General features: G+C 40.6%; 1 protein-coding gene across 6 annotated transcripts in view; it reads right to left on the reverse strand.

The window, feature by feature from the left end:
• The window catches only part of PPARGC1A (PPARG coactivator 1 alpha), a 931,093-nt gene that overhangs the window by 64,414 nt on the left and 843,804 nt on the right, over positions 1–22,875 (reverse strand). The window contains exon 2 of one of the 6 annotated variants that reach the window (XM_061583996.1): positions 10,124–10,234. The exons of the other annotated variants lie outside the window; for them this stretch is intronic. The gene's annotated coding sequence lies outside the window, so the exon portion shown is untranslated. The remainder of the gene's footprint in view (positions 1–10,123; positions 10,235–22,875) is intronic. 6 annotated transcript variants of the gene reach the window in all.

Here is a 22,875-nt window from a genome sequence, read left to right on the forward strand (position 1 = left end):
TACTGCCTTCTGGGGCCTGCACTTCACCAGGCAAAAAGTGGGAGACTGAAGGCCCACAGAAGAATTGCAGCAGAAAGGAGAGAGCCAGACTGTTATTTGGTGGGAGTCCACCTTCTGACCACAATCCCACACAATCCTGCAGGTCAACCTAGGTAGCTAAAATCAGAAACACTACAATAAACCTAGACATGACACGCAATAAGACTCAGCCTCACACAGAATTCAAGGGCCACTTTGGCAGTCTGTGTTCGTGTGCATGCATGCACTTGTGCTTGTTCACTGCCCTAGAATCAATCAATTTTAATGAAGGGTAGTATATAAATATTTTAAAGAAATAAATAGGCAGATGGAAGGATTGAAAATTGGGAGCCTCCATCCTAACAGACTTGCCACTATTATTCATGCTATAATATCCAGATTAGATGATTGTAATATGGTGTAAATGGGATTGCTTTTGAAGACCATCTGCAAATATGGCAACTATTAGGCTGTTAACCAGAACTCAGAGGTCATGAGCATATTTTGCCAGTGTTATAACTTTTCTGGCTGGTTTCAGATGTAATTTGAAGTGCTGGTTTAGAGGGTAACATTCTAAAATGCCTTGGGACCAGAATATCTGAAGGACCATATTCTCTAATGTAAACACATCTGTTCTTTAAAATCATTCTCATTCAGATCCTATTCCGAGTACCCTGGCTTCAAAGGATAGGCAAGTGGTAACTTAAAATACAGCCTTCTTTGTGGTGGTGAGCCAGTTATGGAATTATTTCCACGTAATATCCACTTGTCTTTCTTATAGGCACACAATGGATTTACTTCCCCAGGCTTATAATGGTTGATTCCTTTTGTTCTCTTTGCTGTTATGATTTGAAATTGGATTTTATATTTTCAATCTGAGTTTTCTTCTTGAGATGACTCTTGGAATATGTCTTGAGTGCTTTGGAAAAAGTGGAAAACCAAACTTAACATTCTAACCCCACTACCTCCTGAGCAGAATCTCTGAGTACTGATGCCATCAAGTGAGCTAATCCTGGAGGATGTGGCTCAGCCCCAGAAAGGCCCAGCAGTTTCAGTCATCACTACAAAGAAGTAAGGATGCAGAGTCCTCCTTAGCAGTGGCTGAATCCTCCCAAAGATTCATCTGGACATCTTAATCACCAAGGCAATCCAATTACACAATCAGCTTTTGTTGATGCCAGAGGCCTAACAAGGCCCAACCACTATTTGCCACACAAGGAACAACTTTAATTACTTAAAATAATCCAAAACATCCTTAATTTTTTTAAAAAAAAAATGCCTGGAGTCATTCACATACCCTTAAAAACACTTTAACTTTTTTACTATAATATTTAGCATGGCCTTTTCTTTTGTGAGGTTGGTATGACCCTTCTTTTTTGCATGCTAATAATTCCCCCTTTCCCACAGGTACTTTTTATTTGTTATAATAGATGATTTAATACTTCTTCAGATTAAAAGCGGTGAGGCTAATAGGTTTGTAAATCCTGGGTCTTCCTTCCCTATTTTAAAAGTTGCTCTTCTCCAGACACCTGGGACCCTAACAGTTCACCTTCAGTCCTCCGACAGGTACCATTAAACTTTGGCTCATTCTGTCCCAGTTACAGCTCCATGAAACTCAAGAACCTGCAAATATTCAGCAACTCATAAAAGGTGATATAATCGGATGGTATCTCTATCTTTTGTGCAGTACTTAGCCCACAAAGCTGTTGTAAGGCTTACTGGAAGAAATTTATGTGAGGTGCATTGAACACTTTGAATGTGCCAACTACTATTTTTATACAGGCAGATATCAACACTACAAGATAGTTTCTTCCTCTCTAGGTTCTGGTGCCTTGCCATATTCCCTTCCTCCTAGGCTTGTTATTGGTATGTCTTCCCCAGCCAGGAGACTAAAATAGAAATGACCAATGAACTACACAGATATCATTCTCATACGCCTACAAGTTATTGTATACTTGTGGATTCAGGTGTGTTACAATTTGTGTAGAATAAATATTGGGTAGTATTTGGTTTCTCTTCTCCCCCCCCTTTTTTTTTAATGAGGCCATTACGGTTGCACTTATTTAATTGTACAGCTGGCCCAATCCCAAAAGCTCAGAGTGGATAACACCTGTGGCCTTATCCTCTTTTTTGCCTCTGGCCCCACCCACCATCAGCACCCAGAAGATTGCTGACAAAGGAATGCAAGGTTCTCCACGCAGCTTAGTGACAGACAAGGGAGGAGATATACCCCAAGAGACTATCTTCAACTGTTGTTTTCAATAGTTGCATTTGAAGTTTAGTTCACGCATCAGCTGGCTCCATCTCCTAAACTCAGCCCTCCCACATAGATGTGAATGGGCACAAGTGCTGTGGTAACAGCGGAATATTTTACCTATAATTTCTACCCGGTATCAGGGATAGGCCAGAGCTGTAAGTAGACTTACATAGATCTTCTAGATCAGTGATGTGGAACCTTTTCAGCAAGGCAGGCCAGATCCTGAGTTTACCCACTTCCAGTGAACGACTATGACGTGTAGGCAGGACAGCCCACCTGTCAGCCATCTGATGTCATTGTAACATGAGGTGAGCCATTTTTCCTTTGCAGTGCAGCTTGAGCTGTATTGCAAAGATAGATCGCAAGCCTTGAAGTCCCTGCTGATTGGCACTACCCTGAAGCCTCACTTTCTGCATGGACAGTTTGGTGTTCCTGATCAAATACTCCAGAGTGCAGCCAATCCCAGTGGGGCTCGAAGTAATTGCCAATCAGTTGTTTGATGCTGTCTTCAAGCCCTGCTTTGGGCAGGGATTGGCTACACTTCAGAACTTTGATTGAAAGCTCCCAAGCAGAACCAATTCCAGTGGGGCTTCTATTTGGCACCAAATTTAGAAGGTGCTAAATATGAGCCCCAGTTACCAAGGAACAATTGGGAGTGCAATTTAAAGCTCCCAATTGTTCCTTTGCAGCGATTTCTTTACCTGCCCTGCAGCTGATGTCAGTTAGACCCAGACACCAAAGTGCTTTGAACCCAGAGAAGTACTATTTAAGTGCCTGATATTATTTGTATTGTACCACCAAAAGCCTCTTTCCAAAGAGAGCAGTCCAAGTGTTCAAGCCAAAATGAGCAATCCCAATGATTTAGCTGCCTCATAACCATTTCGGTTGTAGAGTCCCTCAGCTTGTTAGCTTGTCTCATGACTAATATATGTGCCTGTATGCACATGACTCATGCAAGCGTGTCTGTTTTGTGTACAAACAGACAAACCTGCAGGATTTGTGATGCACCAAGACAAAGCATGATTCCACAAGTCGCCTGGTATCCTGATTTTGCTGCCTGCAACTGCAAAAAAGTTGTCAAGCACTGGAAGGCCATAGCACATTGCTGGTGAGTCACAAGAGCTGGTGCGCATACCAGTACAAAACAGAGACCAAGGATTATAAATAGCAAAACATGTAAAAGTATATACAACAACACACGAAGTTCTCACTTAACAAGGATTTGTTGAGGGCAGTCCTGCACAGCGTTACTCTGAAATGTGTTAGTCCTCACAATCATGGTTGATGTTTTGCAACAACCCAAAGAGTTTTGCTAGTTTAGTCCCAGTGCTCTTATAGTGACAACAGGACTGTAGCACTTGATGTAGTAGCACAGTGTTAGGAGACATGGCAGAGCTGCATTCCTTGCATTCAAAGATTACATTTATGGACAAAACTAAACAGACTGTACATTCTCTGATAGCCTTTTAAAAACTGAGTGCCATTTGCTCACCACCACTCACTGAAAAAGAGGTACATGAAAGTTTATTTTCAGCTTTAGTGCCAACTAAAGGTTGTGGAATGATGGTGAACATAACTATAAAATGTGCTTTTGAATTCCTGCAGTTCAAGTGCTACAGATCTCAATGTATGCTGTATCCTTTTTTAACTACATCCTTTCATTTTTCTATCAAACAATAAATAAATAAATAAATAAACTTTAATTTATAAGCCGCCTATCTGGCCGATGGCCACTCTAGGCGGCGAACAATAAAACACGATAAAATACAATAATAAATATAGTCAGTACAGTACAATACAAAGTTTACAGTATGATAAAAGTAGGTGTGAAATACCGCTCTAGAAATGTGGTATTCTTATTTGCTTTGGAAGATGCTTTGCCTCTACAATGCAAGGAAACTGAAAGGCAGAATCAAAAACACTTGATCCCAAGGCAGTGATGAGGTGTCTGTGGCCCTCCAGATATTGCTGGGCTACAACTCCCATCATCCCGTCACTGCCCATACTGGTTGGGACTTATGGGAGTTAGAATCCAACATCATCCAGGTTCTCCATCCCTGTCCTTGTAGGTGCATGTGTTAACGATATAGTGGCACGATACGGAACTGGTGCTCAGCTTTTTAAGGCTCCCAATTCAAATTTGGCAGTGCCCCAAACATGTACTTAACAGCAATTATAGAGGCCCTTTCCAGCATGCCTTTGAAAATTAGGGAGGAGGGGAGAACAGCAGATAAGGAGTGCATAAAGCATCCATTCCTTCTCTCCACTGCTTTCCCACTAAATCCCCACCCTCCCGTTATAAAATAGGCAGTCAGGGTACTGTTTTTTGGTATTTATTCAGCATACATTTTATTAGTTTTCAAAAACTAATCATATACAAAATAAGAAGGAAATAAAAGAACAACAAAATTGATACTTTTGGTTTGCAAAGCTTGTTGCAAGAATCTATTGAAACAAAATAAAAGCCAGATGACTTACTAGGAACCCACAGGTGGAGGTGGAGAATTAGTGTGTTCTTTCCTGTTAACAAAGTCAATAAAATTATACCATTTATGATTCATAATTGTACCATACAAATGAGTCCTGCTTACTTTGTTCCCTTACTGATTTCTGGGGAAACTTCTAAAAAAGCACTATTTGCCACACTTGATACCATTATTCCAGACTTACACTGTTAAAGTCCTTCTAATGCCTGGCAACTGGCTCTGGTTGCTTTAAGTAGATTTTTCACAAACTCCTTATTTTTAAGCCCATTATCATGATCAAGAAACAGGTTTTAACAGGGCCAGCTGTGGAGAGGGCTTCCCTGTTTGCTTTGGGATAGAGCAAACATCCTGAAACACATTAAAAAACTTGCACTCTCAAAACAGTCTCACCACATATGACAGTAAGTGCCAAACAATTGACATCCTCTCTAGCATAAAGATGAGGGTCTATAGCTAATGCAGGACAGTTTCCGTGTAATTAGGTACTTCATTTATGTTAAAAGAAATCTCTGTAGTATAGGGGGAAAGAGTTTTAAATGCAGATTTGCTCCAAATTGAGTTTCATTCAGCCTCATCCACCAACATACTTGGTTGTGGTTCTCAGGCTAATTTGGGACCTTCAGAATATACCATGGCAGTGTTCAAAAGCAGTCTGTAAATACTACAGACCTGTCCTTTTGTATCACTCAGTCCTTCCAATAATATTTGTTCAAATTAAGAGAGTTGCCAGGTCAGTGTTTTGAACTTCAGGCTTCAAAAGGAAAGAGCAGAGCTGGGCCCAAAGACACCAAAGGAATGGAATGCCCCCTAACTTTCTTTAATCACAACCTCTATGGTAGTGGTCTTCTTTTTGTAGAAATCATGGGGACAATAAATATCTCTATGCCAAGCACTAATGTCAAAGGATCTGTACTTGTTGTGGAAGGAGGGATGGAATGTTGCTGATATCAACTGTGACATTGCCAGGATTAATACCAACACTTTCCTTACCCACACTTCAGTAATGTAAAATGGTTAGCAGGCCAGTGGACTGACCTAAATTTATGTTTCAAAAATGGGATATACACCGATTGGTACTAATGTTCAAGGCCCATTATTTCGTTTCATCTTCCAAAATAAACACAGTCATATTCTTAATGTGGTTAGCCTCATGGCAGTCATGCTACTGTTAAATTTGCACTTCTAAGGAAGTGGGGCCAGCTCCAGTGATCCTCAGTCAACCACAAACACTACACCAGGAACTAGGGCATGAAGATTCCCATTGTTCTGATCCTGTCCCAGATGGAGAGTATTCCTACATATTATCAGTGTTTCTGGGTAGGGAAGTGGAAGCTACTCAGCACCTTGGACAGCTCCTTGGAAGTCTAGACTAAAACCTGGAGCAGATCCTCTGCCCCACTGACATGGAGCCACGAGCCGCCACTGATGAAGGGATATTGTTTTTGACAGTGTTCCATTCTAGATTTTGGATGTAAAATATCTTTAGCCTACCATACCCAGTCTTATCAGCACACATCTTTATTCCCATGGATAAGTGCACATACTTTACATTTAAGACATGGGAAACACTACATGCTTCAACCAAAGAGAACATGACCCTAAATGAAAACAAAGAGAAGAGTGATCTGGACAGCGCTGGCTAAGGGAGTGACTAGGAGCTGTTTATATTAACAATAAAAAAATTGCTTTGTAAATTCAACAGGGAATCCACTCACACTACATACCTTTAAAAAGGCACCGGCTGGTCTACGGCCAAGCCTCCCAAACCTTGAGGTAAGTTTTCCTATAACTTGCTGGTTCATACATATATGTAGTGTCTAGTGATGAGACAATCACTATCACAGACAGAATACTCACAGAAGAGTTATTGAGGCATTCAGAGAACCCCTTGGGGGGGGGTAAAGCATGGGAAATTAATTAATTTTATTTATTCACAAGCTGGTAGAGAGGAGGGAAGAAGGATACTTCCCAAAGTGCTACTAAGAGCCAGATTAGACATGATGCTTGCCATGTGGTGTGACCTTGCATGATTGGTAAAGAAAAATCAAATACCTGGCGTGTGTGTGTGAGAGAGAGAGAGTTAGATCAGGACCATGGCATAGTGGGAGGGAGTCTTTAATCCCTGTCCCTGCCATGATTCCAAAAAGAATCTGCTACTTGCAGTGGGACAAAGGTCTCATCAACTTTTAGTAATTTTAACAACCTTTGACATGCACATATTAGCCGTGACTTCCCCGCCCACCCCCAAGTCAGAGAGAAAGAGTGAAAGGAAGGTTAAGGGTGGACTACTACTGCAAATTATCCAAAGAGAGAATCTCAGAAGACCTGGGATATTGCAGGGAGTGAGGAAGCACCAATAAGCATCCCCTGGAGCAATTCACAGCAGCTGCAAAACTTTTATCCCCACCAAGGATGGCAGGTCTGAGACCAGAGTTTGAGGGCCTCAGGGGAAACTTGCTTGACTGCATGTGTGTTTATAAGTTCGTTCATACACACAGGTTCCACAGCAGTCCTTACTGGTACTTCTGGTATTCAACTGAACTGGTCACTATTCTAATTTCCAGTGCTAGGTATTTGGATTTTACCCTAAATAAACAATATTTATGACACTCTGCATGTAAAGAGAATCATGCCCAATTGTAGCTTTTAGCTTAAAACAAAATTCAGGCTGTATGTGATTCTAGGCTTCTTCTAATACTATGCTCAAAACTTAGGAATAAAGTGTGTCGTTCTCCCACCTCCACCACCAAACTTCTGCAAAATGCTGTGGATCTCTACATGTCACTAACAACAGTTTAAAGAAAGAAGATTCAGTTTCACCAGCTTGGAAGCAGTAATGCCTGCCTGCTCCATCGCCTCCCCCCCCCCCCACACACATATAAAAACCCTACTGTTTTTATTTATCTGCTTCTACAATTTCAACACAGCGGAGTTTGACATTTTGGTCTCTGACAAGCTACACTTAATATTAGGATGCTTGGGGGGAAATCCATACAGGGGGTGGTGTTGGGAATCTCTTAATACAAAGATAGGCTGAAACATTTTCACCGCAAATGGTTTGTTTCAGCTATCTCTCTTCTTGTGTAAGACGGAAATCAGACAGCTTACTGGCTTAGCTTGTTAGACCAGGTTAAAGGGATGCATTGCTGAAAAAGCTCTTACAGAAGCTTACTCCTGGGCTAAAAATAGCAAAGCACTAGAGAATTATCTCAAATACTACCAAACTTGTTCTGTGCTGTGAATGCAGATAACTGTAATATGTTTCCTTTTTTGGAAGTTTTTAGAGCTTTTTAAAGTATGCATGCTTTAGCTGACTGTTTAATTAGTTTCCCGTTCTGTCTGCTGCTTTCAACCTGCCTCTCAAAATATACAGCCAGAGGAGATCCACCCACAAAGCCCTTCTTATTTAGCTTGGTCCTACTGTTAATATTCTAATGAGCAGTTAGACTTCCAGACACTCAAGTTAGGCGAGAGTCCCTCTGGAATTTAAATGTTAACACCACTCTGCAGACTGAAGCAAAGTCTAAGACACAATTCTGTATTCTCTTCGTCCTCTCTTCCTCCTGACCCCCATAACAGGATGGAGGAATATAACTGTTTTTCCAAGGCTTAACCATGAGTGGCTACACCTAAAGCTAAACCTGGAATGTGTGCCCTCTAGCTCAGGGCATGTGAGGTCAGTGGCCCAAACTTGAAACTGGAGCCTGAAGTACAAAAAGTACTGCTCTACTGGACCACGCAAAAGATAGAAGGCCAGGCTCCTAGTATGTATGTCGGGTCTGACCAATCCAAAGGTGTCATCCTGCCAACCAGCCTCCATTCCTCTCCATGTCTAGAGAGATCTAAGCACACAGTTCACAGTTGCTCATCAAGTTAGGACTCACTGGTCTTAAGATCCCAAAGTTACCAGTTCATTACCCAGAGGTTTGATTCTGTATCAGTCAGTGCTTTACATTGGGAGTGTTTTTTAAAAAAGCAAAACATCCACTAGCCAATATAGGGGAGGGGGAGTTTTTAAAGAGAATTCCATGGCTTAAAACCACATTTTCCATATTAAAAGCATCTAAAATTGTATCTATTCTACAGACTTGAAGTAGTTTGGTTATCATTCCCACCACAAAAGGAATGGACAATCTGTAGCTATTGAAGATACAGAGAACTTGTTAACAGGAAATGCCCCAGCAAACTCAGTTTCCAATAATTATTCAGGGGAAGCTAGGAATGTTAAATCCTGGTATAAAACCAAAGTAAGTAGTCACTTGCACAATGCCACTGAAAAATGAACAGAAGACACAAGTTAGCACATGCTAACTTATATGCATAGATGCAAATATAGATATAATTATTAAAATGCATTCAACAATGGCATCCACACTTGTAGTCTACAGAGTGACACAGTTCACCAAGTCATTGAGAAAGTGGTTCTCTTACAACTGCCAAAGAGCCTGAAATCCTAGTCCATTAGCTCATACTACAGAAAGCCTTAGAGTTATTAATCAAACACACAGAGGGTGGGCAGAATTTAATGACTCAAAATCTCTCCTGTTGTTGCATCACCTCTCAACACCTCTGGACATAGTTCTACGCCCTACGGTCATTAACAGTCGTGGCACATGGGCAAATCAAGAATCTTGTCTCTGCAAGCTACTTCCCTCTATTCTTTTTCTTCCCCTGGAGCGTTTAGGTCTTAAAACAGAAAGACAGCGCTGTAGTGATTACTGAGATCACAGCACCTTGTGGATCCCCATTAAAGCATGTTTTATATCATGTTTGCCGGGAGAAGGTTAAACTGGTATAATTGCAGAGGCAGGGTGCATTTGCTTTTTTGATGGCTTTACTATCCTCATATTAAAATTTAATATTCCACATTTTTAAATTATTATTTTATTTTACAGAAACACACACACCATTAGAAATGGAGACGGAAGGTAAATACAAAGGTTCGAAAGAAGCTGTGCAATCCTGGTCAGCAGCTCATTTTTATTTTGATAAGGTCTGCACATGGCTCCCCACCAACTCACTTCCACGTAAGCAGAGTGTAGGCAAAGGACTCTTTAACGCTCTTGGTCCCTATAGGAACCAAGCACGGGTAGATCCACTCTTCACATACACCTTTATCATTCACTTTCCAGCATGAGCCAAGACAAGAATTTGGGATGAACAACCGAAGTGTAAGGGCAGGCTCTGTCAAAGTTTCTGTAGCTATTAAGAGGGTATAAGTATATTTGCCTTAGCTTGCATGGGAGAAAATAATTAAGGTGCTTAACAGGAGATGGGGATTTGGGGACTAGAAGATATATTGGGGGGTCAGATGGGAAGAACCTGGAGAAGAGACAGAGTCCCCAGGCTGCCAGTTGCTTACCTTTATTGTATGGAGCAGCACTGGTTCCAGATTTTGGGAGAGGGGGAGCTAGCACATGTTCAGTGGGCCACCATTTGCTTGCCTTTCCCTCTGAGCCCAATCAGCACCACCCTGGGAGAGAGATGTTGAGAGGTTATGCTTCTTCTCCTCACTCTTCTCACTGCTGGCTGGTTGCTTGGAAAGGACAGGTGAATCAACACTGAGGAGGAGACGAGAAGGAGGAGGAGGAGCAGATCCGGGATGCTCAGGGATTAACAACAGCTCCTCTACTAGGATGTCAGGCATGATGGGTATCTAATGAAGCCTATCCCTGAAAATAGCCCAGTGCATCAATTCTTGGATTCATACAAGCGCACTTGGGGAAATGCCATTTCTGTTGGCATGATTAAAGAATCACTAAATACAGATCAACTCAATTCAAAATATTAAAAACATCACAATAATAATAATAATAAACCATAATTTTAAAAGTCTAATCATAATAATTGGTATTTTTCTAGTGCTTTACAACATTCATAGTTTGTCACAAACTTTCCCGGCCATCCTTCCAAAGAACCCATGTATGTAGACCAGTACTTCCATATTGCAAAACAAGGGACTCAGCCTGAGAGATAAGGACTTCCTAAGGCCACCTAGATAAGACTGGAAGCAGGGACATCCCAATCACACTTTACTCAAGGTGCTACAAGTTACCTAACCACACCAGGGAATCCAGAAACAACTTTGAATTTTGTCACAGATGCCTGATAGAATAAACTTAAAAAGGTCTTTTCTTGTCTCCAAAATTCAAACAAGAGGTGGGCATGGCAGCCAAAGTTCCTTAGCAAGGGAATTCTAGAGACGTGGTAGAACCACTAAGAATAGCCAGTGAATGTACCTTCCTGGTAGATGGAACATGCAGCAGGGTCTCCACAAAATACAAGCAGTGATGTCCTTATGTATATTATTGTCTTAGACCAATTACAGTTTTAAATGGCACTTTGAATTAAACCCAGGAACTAAATGACCCAATAAGGTTAACTATGTAAGATTATATGAAGGTCTGTTGTCCTGGATTGAGAGTTGTAGAAGGGTTTCCCCTCCTCTAGTAGGAACAACATCTGGTCCTTTTCAACACGTGTCTTCTGCCATTGCTCTTACACTAGCTACCACTTGTCCTTTGCTCACCTCTAAGAGTGAGGAATGCAATTGCTCTTAAGCAGCATTAGGAACCAGATTCTCCAGAAGAAATATATATCCCCTGCCTCTCTATGCTAAAAAGCACAATGCCGTAACAGGGCCACATGTTTTGCAATTGCCATTAAAATCCTCCATATGTCTTCATTTGGAAAGTGCATTTCCTTGGCCAGCCAGAAATTCACATCCCTCCTTTTAAAAAAGCAAACAAAATGTTAATTGTTCTGGGAATGTTAAGCAAACCCAGTGTTTGAGAAAACTGAAAGTCTAAGAGAGAACAAGTGGACACCTAACCAAACCCTACAAGCATTCTGTGAGAACAATTCACACATACTATATTGAAGCTACTTAAAAACCTGATTCATACATTACTCAATCACTGTGTATAACATTCTTCTCTCAAACTGCAAACCCTGTGATAACCATTGACGGTTAGTCTACAAAGCCAACAGACACAGGATTTCTTCAAGATTAACCTATGGAACCCATTTTCATAGGATATCAAGAGGTTTCAAATACAAGGCTTTGAACAAACACCAAGTCTTGAACCACATTGTGCTTCTGAATTTCCCTATGACATCTGGCTAGCCACTGACATACAGTCAGATGGACCATTAGCTTAAGAAAGCATGCTAGCTGATACAAAAACAGAGTATTTTGAAGATAGTTCCTCTTGCATTTTTACAGCACTGTTTGAAATTAAGGTGTAGCCAGTTAGAAAAGTGAGCCCTTACAACAGTTATAGCACTTCCCACTGAAGTATCAGTGCTCCTTTGAATGAGCCCTAAAAACCTCTGTTCCAGGCTGCTTTTCCTTTCAGCATTTTTGCACTGCTGGTTCTTTAAGACAGAGCAGCCTTGTTGGAAATGTCCGCGGTAAGGTTGAGACCAACATCTCTAAACTGCTGCTTTTTCATTTTGATTATCATCATTTGCTGATTAATGTATCTTAATGTATCCTGTTTTGGTTGTGTATGTTGCCTTGTGAGGACTATGCCCTAAATACATACACATCAGTGTGTGTTTTTAAAGAACTACCCTGAGACTTTTTTGAAGCAAGTGATGGGATATTAATTTAAACAACTAAATAAAATGCAATGCTAACTTACTCCAATTCAAGGGAATCAATGGAAGTTACTTTCCTTCCCAGCAAAAAACTGTATTTTAAGATGTGAAATAATGAAGGTGACAACTGGTTAAAAGAAAATGGCATCAAGACAAATGAGAAGTTACAGCAACATTATTAAGTAGTATTCTGTGTTTATACACACCCCGTGGGTCCAAACACAAAGGTGGAAAGAATGTGACCATGGCTCTACCGCACAGATATTCAAAAGTCTCGACTGCTACTTCCTGACCTATATGAAAAGCCTTGAGCAAGTCAATAATTCTTTTCTACTTGTCAAAAGCACTGCCAAATGACCTGACCATGATACTTGATAACTCTAGAAGACCAAATGAATGGCATTGCTTACATTTACTATAATAAACCTTAAGATACACATGAACACACTCGGAACTAAGCGAGAAGATGTAGCGTTACAAGATAAAAAGTGAGAAACCTATAATAGTATCATTCAACAGCAGAGGAGTGATGATGTGTTTTTAGCAACTTTTTGCAAACCAAGGGATGGTTCATGTGTTTTTCTGCCAAGCTCTGCCCATTTTTTAAAAAAGCACACATTCATGTAAGCATACAGAGAAAGCATCATGCAATTCAAAACAGATACCAAATTTTCCGCTCCGCTCACCTGAGTGCAGCCTGGGTGGGCGGGGCATATTTGTGGCCTGGGGATAAAGCCTCAGTCACCATTTTGAAGAGGGGAAGTATGGTCACGTGGTGCACGCTGTGTGCGTGGAGTAACCATGTAAGAGTGGGGCAGCAGAGCTTATTTAAGCCCGCACCACCCACAATCCCTTCTCTTGGCATTGTGACGCCCACCCCACCCTCCTGTTGCTATGGTGTGATTGTGGTTGCTTCGGGACCAAGTAGGAATTTTTATTCTGTCCACCCTCATCAGCGGGCAGGGTTACGGGGTTTTGTGTTTATTAGGCTGTTTCGGCTAATTCGGCATTATTAAAGTTAATTCTCCTGGAATTTGGTTCAGGCTGTCTGGTCACTTGAGCTGGAAGGTGCGGGAAGGGATGCAGGTAAGGACAGCTAGGTGGCCCCCTTAGACACCTTTGGAGGTGATTGGCGGCTCCAGATACCTGCAGGTTAGGGCTGTAGGGTCTGGGGGCACGATATGGTCTGCCTTTGGGGCCAACTTACTTCATCCACCCAGAGTTGTAGGGGCCCAGGGAGTGGTGGCAGGGAGTGAAGGTCCCAAGGTGTGGCAGAGGTAAGGGATAAACAGAATGGCTTGCCCTTGTCCCGGCAGGGGCTGGCACCCTATAGCTATAGTTCATCTGTTTGCTTATAGCCATCTCCCGCACCTATGTTTCCCCTCTGCAGGTTTAGTTTAAAGGGGTATGTTCGAAGTTTTAATAAAGGGGCCCTTTGTTCAACCCAGCTTTCTGTGTCCGTGTATTATGTCAACCCTCGGCTGCAAATGCTAGGACATATATAGCAGCAGGAAGTGTCCAAAGAGGCATTCATGATGTCAGCCAAAATAAATAGTATTTTATATAAAATTCTATAGTTCTTAACAGTTCACTTCTTTATCTTTAAATACTATTAAGTATCCAGTTCAGGGAAAGTCAATGCTATCTTTCAGCACTGCCTTCAAATACAGATTACTTCCTCAGATGCAAAGGACAGCAACTGGTAAGGAACAGTGTGCTAATCCTGAATTACAGCAGCCCAGTCACAGCCTTTTATCTGGAAAGTGAAAAGTTGCAGCAAGCAACTTGTCACCCTGTGTCGAACATTACAGGAAGAATGCTACCAGCACAGGCAACAGAGTGAGTCCTGCTGGCAGACCAGATACTTGGCGTTTATTGGAGCAAGAAAATGAGAGATAAAATACAATCTGGGTGAATCATAGATTGCAAGTGGGAAGATGTTAGGGGTGATTCCTGGTGAAAGTGAAGGATTCATAGATATCAGCAAGTGCAGATTTGTCTTAAATTTTTCTGACTGGGGGGGGTCACATAACTATAGGGAAAACATTAAAATGAGATTAAATGGACTACCGCATTTCATTATTTGGATAATTTGTTAGCAGGTCGAAAAATCATTTTAATTTGTGCCAAACATTCAACAACTAGTTAGAACTAGTTTCAAGAATTCTTAGTGCGCTTTATGTACCTCAGACTATATTTATGTACAATCATATCAAGCAACTGTGACTTTATTTTTAATCCCCAATTCTCAAACTTGTTTGCTTCTTACATGTCACCAACCGTTTCGATAAAGATTGATATCCTGCTAAATATAAAGTGAAGATGTTTTAAAGCAGCAGGGAGGAGTTCTTCAAAAGAAATTTATCAAGATGAGAGCCTGGATGAATGCTGAACCAGACCACAAAGCAGCCCCTTGAACACATTAGGCCACAGTATGCCATAGGTAGTCTGCCCCACACGTAAAAGATAACTAGTCTAACAACACGGCAATTTATTCTACATACCTACTTCACCTCTGTCCAACTTCATGTGGTTCTCCACTTGAGAAGGATTCAACATTTTGCAAGGAAAAACAAGAGTCACTTTCCTACATAACTTTTCCCAGTTTTGGCTCTAATCATAAAAATACATGTACCCCAGGTTCTTTTAAAGACATCTGAACAATCATATCTCTTCCGGAAGTGAGGAACAGTGCATTAATGATGCTATGAAATAACCATACCCACCATCACCAGTGGCCAATTATTGGACTTTACGGGGGAAATCCTTAACAAGATAAACATCTCAGCCTCTTTCTTGAAAACATATCCAAGAACCTCAGAAATTAGAAGACAGTTTGAAAAAAACACCAAACCCTTTCTTTAAGAACATTCTGCCAGTTTAGGATAATATTATGGGGAAACATTTTTTTTCATGTTACGTATAGGGTGAGCAATTGCAAGGGTACTAGAAAACATGAGCTAAGACTGCTCACAAGCTGTAACAGTAATCTAATTGCATTTACTAAGCTAATATGTAAAATTATCAGGGATTCTCCACCTTCTGTTAAGATTTCATCATAGCTTCAGGGATGGATTGGCTCATTTTCTAGAAGCCAATCCATGATCACCCAGCAGGTCTAGAGAAGCATGCATAAAGATCTTAGCTAGGTTTAAATTGGCTTCCAAATATTATTTTAAGAGATGAGGGGATGACTAAAGGCCAGCAACTTGGCTGTCTCCTATACAGAATTGGAGAGAAGTCTAGGATAGCACTTGTAGGAGATCATCTCTCTTTTGCTGACTCAGTGGGGATTCACATTTGTCATTCAAAGGCAAATCTTAAAAGGGCATGGATCACTCTACAAAGGTGTCTAGACTTGGTTATCAGTCAGGTACAGGCAGCATCCAGTTAGCTCCAAGTGCATCGAAAAAAGAAAATCACTTTGGATGTAAAAGTGGACAGAGCATATTCTCAGAGGTGGGAAGGATTCTTAACGCCAGCAAACACTGCAAAGCAGTTTAGTTCCGGAAAGATTTATCCTATCCTAAATTTACACAAAAAAACACCTCACCAACCACCCTTTGTGAGTGAGAAAGCCACCCCAGCTTCACAGCATAGATGGGCGAGGGCTGGGGAAGGTTAAGATAATAGTGGCTATTATATTATTGCTACTGAACCACTATTCTCAAAAACAGAGCAATGGTGTTAATGCTCTCAAGAGTACTAACAGCACATTAACAAGATAGGTGCATCTTTAATATCCATTAAAAAGACAGAAAAACATTTTAACAGAATGAAAGAATAAAGTAAAATGAGTACAAAGAATAGTGTAACACAGCTAAGTGACTGAACTGCCTGTGACATAGGAAGATCCCAATTCATATCTTACCTCAGTGACAAAGTCACCTGAATGTTGGGCATGCCTTTAGATAGCTGCAAGTATCACAAACTGAAGTACTTTGAACATTCCAAAGCACTATAAAATTACCAAAAAAATTTTTTTTAATGGGCAGGCTTCAGCTGTCCATGTCACTTTTCAGAAGGTAAGCAGAATAAGTGCTTTTGGGTGTTACAAATGGGTGGATGGCAGGAAGTGCTTGTGCACTTCCTATGTAAAACTGATACTAATTGAAAAATTCAAACTCTAGTTGAAAATATGAGTTATGCATCTCAGTAATGTTAAAGAGATCCATGCACTACTTTAGATGCTACAGCTACCAACAAACATATATAGGGTTATCACATCTCTGGTTTTTTGCTTGGAGACTCCAGACTTTTGGGGTCCTCTCTGGGTGAGTCACCCCAATCTCCAGACTCTCAGCTTTCATTTTTTAAAAAAAATTAAGTTTCTAGGCGGTCTGGTTCAAGAGATATACACCAAAATGTCAGCAGCCACCCCCCCCCACAATGTCTGTTAAATGAGCTTGTAGCTGGCTGCTCTAACCTTGCCCTTTCAAGTTTGTAGCCAATAAGCGAAGTCAGAGTTGTGATTGACAAAGAGATTTGTTGAGCTCCAGTCAATAGCTAGAACCCATTGCAGATCCAGAAAACTTTTTTCCTGCTTGTCTGAAAATCTCATAAACTGAGTAAGTTTATATCGTTTCTTTCTCTCTTGTATGCAGGAGATCTAAATGCCATTACAATGCGTTATGCTTTTCTAATTATGAGGAGTCAAACAAGTTTAAATTTTCCTGGGCTGTTGAAGGGGGTAGTGTTTTGAAAACCTTACTAATATGAAGCTTTAATCCTTTACTGGATTTTCTGGCAGTAATGCTACAATGCTAATCTCACATACCGGGACTATACCGCATTGAATTCAACAGGACCCCACATATCCCATTGAATTCACTAGGACTTACTTTTGAATAGACATGGCTAGGATTATGCTGTAAATTAATGGGACTTTTGAGTGAACATAGCGAAGGATTGTGCAGGAAACTAATACTGATTTTACTTGTTTAAAAAAATGTTCTGCAATGACCAACTGGTTTTGACAATAAACTATTATATGGGCTGTATGTATTTTACATCTCCAGGATGTGTGTACATAGAGTCTTTCCAACATCCCTGTGAGGTAGAGTTGCCAACTGGAAACCAAGGCAGCTCACAGTAAGAAATAAAACCATTTAAAATCCAATTACCATAAGAAACAAGTATAAACAGGTGCAAAACAGCTCAAAGTGATTCTGAATTTTGTGTTGGGTGAGTGAAGTTCCTTATCACATGAGGTTGAAGTTCTGTGCATGCTTCCCTGTTTGAATGAGCCCCATTGAAGATACTGGGGATTGCTTCTGGGTAAACAAACAGGATTGCACTATAAATATCTTTAAAATTTGTGTACATAATAAACATCATTGACAGTCATCCTTATATAAATATTTCTTCATAATATGTCCCGATAAGTATCTGATTTCACACTATGGTTGTACCTTATTATTTCCTCTACATTTTAAGTGTACTCTTCTTCCTTGGGGTGGTCATGCTCCCCCTCTGTTGTTGTTAGGCTGAGAGATGGTGAGTAGCCCATGGTCACCCAATAAATATTAAAGCTCATTTCCATTTTAAAAAATAATTAAAACAATTTACACATAGGCAAAATTTATTAAGTAGATCCACACAATACATTTAAAGCACATCCAACTTGCATTTAAAGTGCATGCCTTCCCCCAAAGAATCCTGGGAAGTGTGGTTTCCCCCTCACACGCCGGCTGGCCCCCTGGTTCCTCCTGCCTGGCAGATTTATGGTCTGGCCTTATCTGTTAATTAGCTGCACACCTCTGTGAACCCCCGCGTTTGACAAGTGAATTGAAAAGAACAATTTTAAAATACACTTTTTTTAACAGGGGAAGGGCTGTAGCTCAGTGGTAGGGCATATGCTTTGTATGCAAAGGTCCAAAATCCAATCTCTGGAAAAGACTATTGCCTGGAATCCTGGACAGTCAATACAGTAGAGCCCCACTCATATGGCAGGTTATGTTCCAGGCCCTGCCAAAAAGCGAAAACCGCTGGAAAGCGGGGTCCTACTATAGTCCAGCCGCCATGCTACAGTGCGCTACAGCTGATTGCCCTGCTGGCATTCCCAGAGGATCTCATGGGCCATAGCAAGACTTAAGGAAAATAAGGTATTCATGAATACAGTACATTTACATTTTGAATTGCCCAAGAAGAAATGGGTGGCAGCCTTGAAAGAAAGGTCTACAAAAGTTTACTAGTCAGCTATTTTTTGTTAAAGATGGTTGTCGTTTCTTCAGGTTTTCTCCTAAGAGTGGCAGGAGGAGAAATAGAGGAAGAAAAAGTTTATGATATATATGTGTTACTTCTTATAAGTGAGAACGTAAGATCAGTGATGTGGTAAATTTTGAAGAGCAAGAGCCAGGCATAAGAGCCCCCATAACCATGCCTCCAAGGAACATGCAGGCAGCAGTGTTGATTTATTACATATTTTATATACATACATACATAGCAGAATATCCAGTTTATTAGGATTAGCATGACTGCAATCCTATGCCTAGTTTCTGGGAGTAAGCTCCATCGAAAGTGGTACTTTCTTCTTGCTCTGAAAAAGTCCTGGTATTTTCCTGCATTCTCCTTCCACTATATAGAATGAAAGATTGCAAGAAGGGTCAATTCCTTGACCATATTCTGCTTGTACAACTTGATGTTGATTATGTCACTTTGCTCACCTTTTTAAAAGTTATATCCTACTTTGATTATGGCACAGTTGTAGTCTGGATCATGTTGTGTTCTGTGGGGGATATCATTTATGAACAGCATTGATTGGTGGCAAGAAACTTGGAAGTTCAGGTAATAGTTGCATTTATTTATTACTTTTATAAGATCAGCCATTCCTCCAAGTAGTGCAAGGCAAAATACATGGTTCTTCTCCCCCCCCCTTTACCCTCACAACAATCCTGTGAGGTACATTTGGCTGATAAGTATTGTCTCGACCCATGTCACTTCATGGTTGAGCAGAGATTTGAAGTTGGGTCTCTCCAGCTGAAATCTGACACTCTAACCAACCACATGAAACTTGGTTATAGAACATTTACTGTTGACTCTGCCCAGGGCACAGAATTTTGTTTTGAGTATAGGCAACTTTACTTCTTCCTGATACATATCATCATACACAACAAACACATACAGCCAGGGGTGTCAAATAAGACTTGGCTGTGATCTTTTATCATTCTATATTAGTATTGCCATAAATTAACGCTAAGTGGGATGGGTCAGGAGACCACAAGCTCAGGTTAAATTGCAGCATTTATTAGCAATTAGTGCTAATGTTAAATTCGAAAGGAGAAACCATTGTTAAAAATGGATACTTTGGAAATGAATCATTAGGGAGCTAATAATGTAGGTGTTTTTAACCAATTAGCATTTATTTAAGTAAATATTGTCTCCCCTACACATGGGTTAGGATAAAAATATCCTCTGTTCAAGAATTATTTTAAAATTGCATTTATCTAAGAAAAAGCAGCTGCTTGGTGCTCTATCCCTTTTTCATGACTCTCCGTACAGTTTCTAAGAGGAAGAAAATATTTAGCCCAATATTATCGTAACATGGAATATGGCTCTATTTATGTGACAACCTGACAACATACAATTTCATGCTTGTTGAACTGATCTGTGTTATATATTCACTGTGAATATTATGAAGCCTCACCATTATAAATAAGAAACAGTATACACTTATTCAGAATAACTCCAGCAGCAGCAATTTATAGCTCAGTTGTTTGTGTGCTTATGAAGTTCCAAATGCCACCTTAAGAAGCACCATCTCACTAACACAGATGTGCAGTGCAACTGTGACCGAAGTGGATTTGCAATGACCTATGAGAAGGGAGGCTAATACATTTTTTGCTTGTATAGCAGCTGACTCTAGTTTGTATTTAGATATCTGACTTGTGAGAACACAGTGTCCTCAAGGGGTTTGTTTTAACACACCGACCAAGACATTATGTTCACTCATTTACTTTAGCTTAGCTGCCTTGTCCTGGATGAACATTTCTCTTCTTGCTGTCAGGCATGGGGCTTGAACCAGGAGCACTGCAGGTCATGCAACTATTCCTAACTCCCTGAAACAGCACTATGGCTGGGAGGAGAGAACTGAAGGCAGTTCAAGCCAAGATACTAACACAAGTCAGAATTATGCAAAGCATGAAGTAATCCTGAACATCCAATCCCAGGCCACAAAATTCTAGAAAGCACCAGCCTCTGGGTAACTGTCACTGAGGGAAGCTACTAGGGCTGCTTTCAGACATGGGGCCTATTGCAGTTTAATGGAGTTAAAATGGTACCCGATTTCTAATATTCCTTTCACACTGCAGTATCTGTTGCGTTAAGGAACAGTAACTTTTTCAGCCACCATACTGGCATTTCATGCAAATGTCTTTCACATGGGCTGCGATGAACAATGTCTTGTTTTTGTCCCTCACCGGTTATACTCATACACACTGTAGTTCCCCACTGCGTAGGTCTCTCATCCCATTGCCATGCAACCCCTCTTCCTTTAGCATGTGACATGCTTTGTTTTTTAGTTGTATAGACACAAAGGTGTGTGTGAGAAATGCTGCTGTTATCTGCCGCTCCGCCAGAATACTGCTACAACTTTCGTTAGGCAAAAAAAACCCTACGTGCCTAAAGGGTGGGAACGCATTGCATGCTGGGATGCCTGTGACATGACAGGCTGCAGCTAATGACAAACTCCCACAGTTTTCCCAAGCTTGCAAAAGGATTATTTCTGGTATTATTTATCAGGAAAATTGGCATTAAACTTGCACTATATTCCACTAGAATTCCAGAACTAGCTTGTACATCATGTGAAAGGTCAAAAATAATGCGCAAATTACCAGGTAAGAAATCGTCAGAATAATGGAATAAAATGCAGTGTGAAAGCAGCCTAGGTGATCATCCCTGCACTTTCACACTATTGACTTGCCTCCTGCCCTTTTTCATCTGTAGCCATGGGACATGGTCTTTGTCAGCACTTGGACTTGTGCCCCTGACACTTGGCATAGGATTACCTGCACACATATATATTTTCCACAGAACATATTCCACCATGACCATTCCAGAGAGAGTGCTGGCCACTGCCAAGGAATGCTCAACATGATGGTACTAGATGACTGGTTACATCTTACAATGTTTTAGAGTGTTTTTAGTGCTTTTGCTTGCTGCCCTGGGCGCCTACTGGGAGGAAGGGTGGGATATAAATGTAATATATAAATAAATAAATCTTTAGACCTGGGAACTAGGAAACTACACACACCACAACCACATTATGAGCTTTGAAACAACTATATCAAGACCATTTGGCTGAGAATTGTTGGATGTAAAGGGAAATAACTTTGCATAGATGTATTTCAACAGGTTTGGGCTAATACTGAATGACACCTTTTCTCCAGTTTGGGAAAGAATGAAAAAACACACCCATTGCAAAATCTAGATAGGAAAAATGCATAAATATTTCCACATTGAACCTTCCTGGCTTGAAACATAGTAAACTGCTTGAGAATGGTTTCAGCAATGCATAGATCAGGCTTGGTGGCACAAGGGTTTATGTACAGCCTCCATGCAGATTTTTTAACAATGTTTTTGGAGACACAGTATCTCCACCCATCCCTTTATTTAGTAAACCTTGATGCTCCAAAGTGCACAGGAGCACACTGTCATTGCAACTAAACATATGATTTTATAGGGCTTGTCGCATACACAATTATTATAGCTAAATATTAGATTAGGGGCACAAAAGGCATTTTCCCCCAATGCAACATTGATGGAGTAAACTGATTAATTTAAATCAAAGCCATTTCAATCATTTACTTAAATCACGAAAGACCAACTTAAACAAGTTTCTCATTTTGAAATGGATATATTTCCTGATCAAGCATGCATGCTAAGTGGTTTCTATAACAAGAGAGCGTTTATTCAACTTAGAAGCATTATCCCAAACCTCTGGACATGGAGTCCACATGCACTAATGAATTAATCATATCTGATTAGAGATATCTACTTGGCCACACACAAACAGAGATCCGAACCTGAAGCCTAAGGATGAAATTCTGTATGAAAGTGAACAAATTCTGCAACTTAAACTTCTGAGAAAACATGAGGAGATTGGGCTGCAGGTGTCCAGGAGTTTCTGAAAGCAAGAGCTAGGAGTTACTTTGCAGAATAGAGTTTCTCCATTCAATGAAAAAGAAACACCTATGCTGTTTGGTTGGTAGAATCATTTGACTGAACACATTTCAGAGTTCTGGTTGTTAGAGGGCATAAAACAATCATTCAAATCATCTCTGTGGATCGCACTTGGGACACAAGTACAGCCCCGTTCCAAGTAGACATAGGCATGACTACATACAAGTAGCACATGAACAGGGCTTGTGTCATTTAGAATGCTTAGAGCTCTGATATCTTTGCTTGTGGGCACCTACTCAAATGACAAAAGAGGCCATCAATTGTATACAATCTGCATATGCTAGATAGAGGCCTGGTGAAAGACTTTCAACAACAACAACAACAATTATTATT

The sequence above is a fragment of the Rhineura floridana genome, chromosome 9 (genome assembly GCF_030035675.1).
Source record: "Rhineura floridana isolate rRhiFlo1 chromosome 9, rRhiFlo1.hap2, whole genome shotgun sequence".
In the NCBI taxonomy this organism is placed as follows: Eukaryota; Metazoa; Chordata; class Lepidosauria; order Squamata; family Rhineuridae; genus Rhineura; species Rhineura floridana.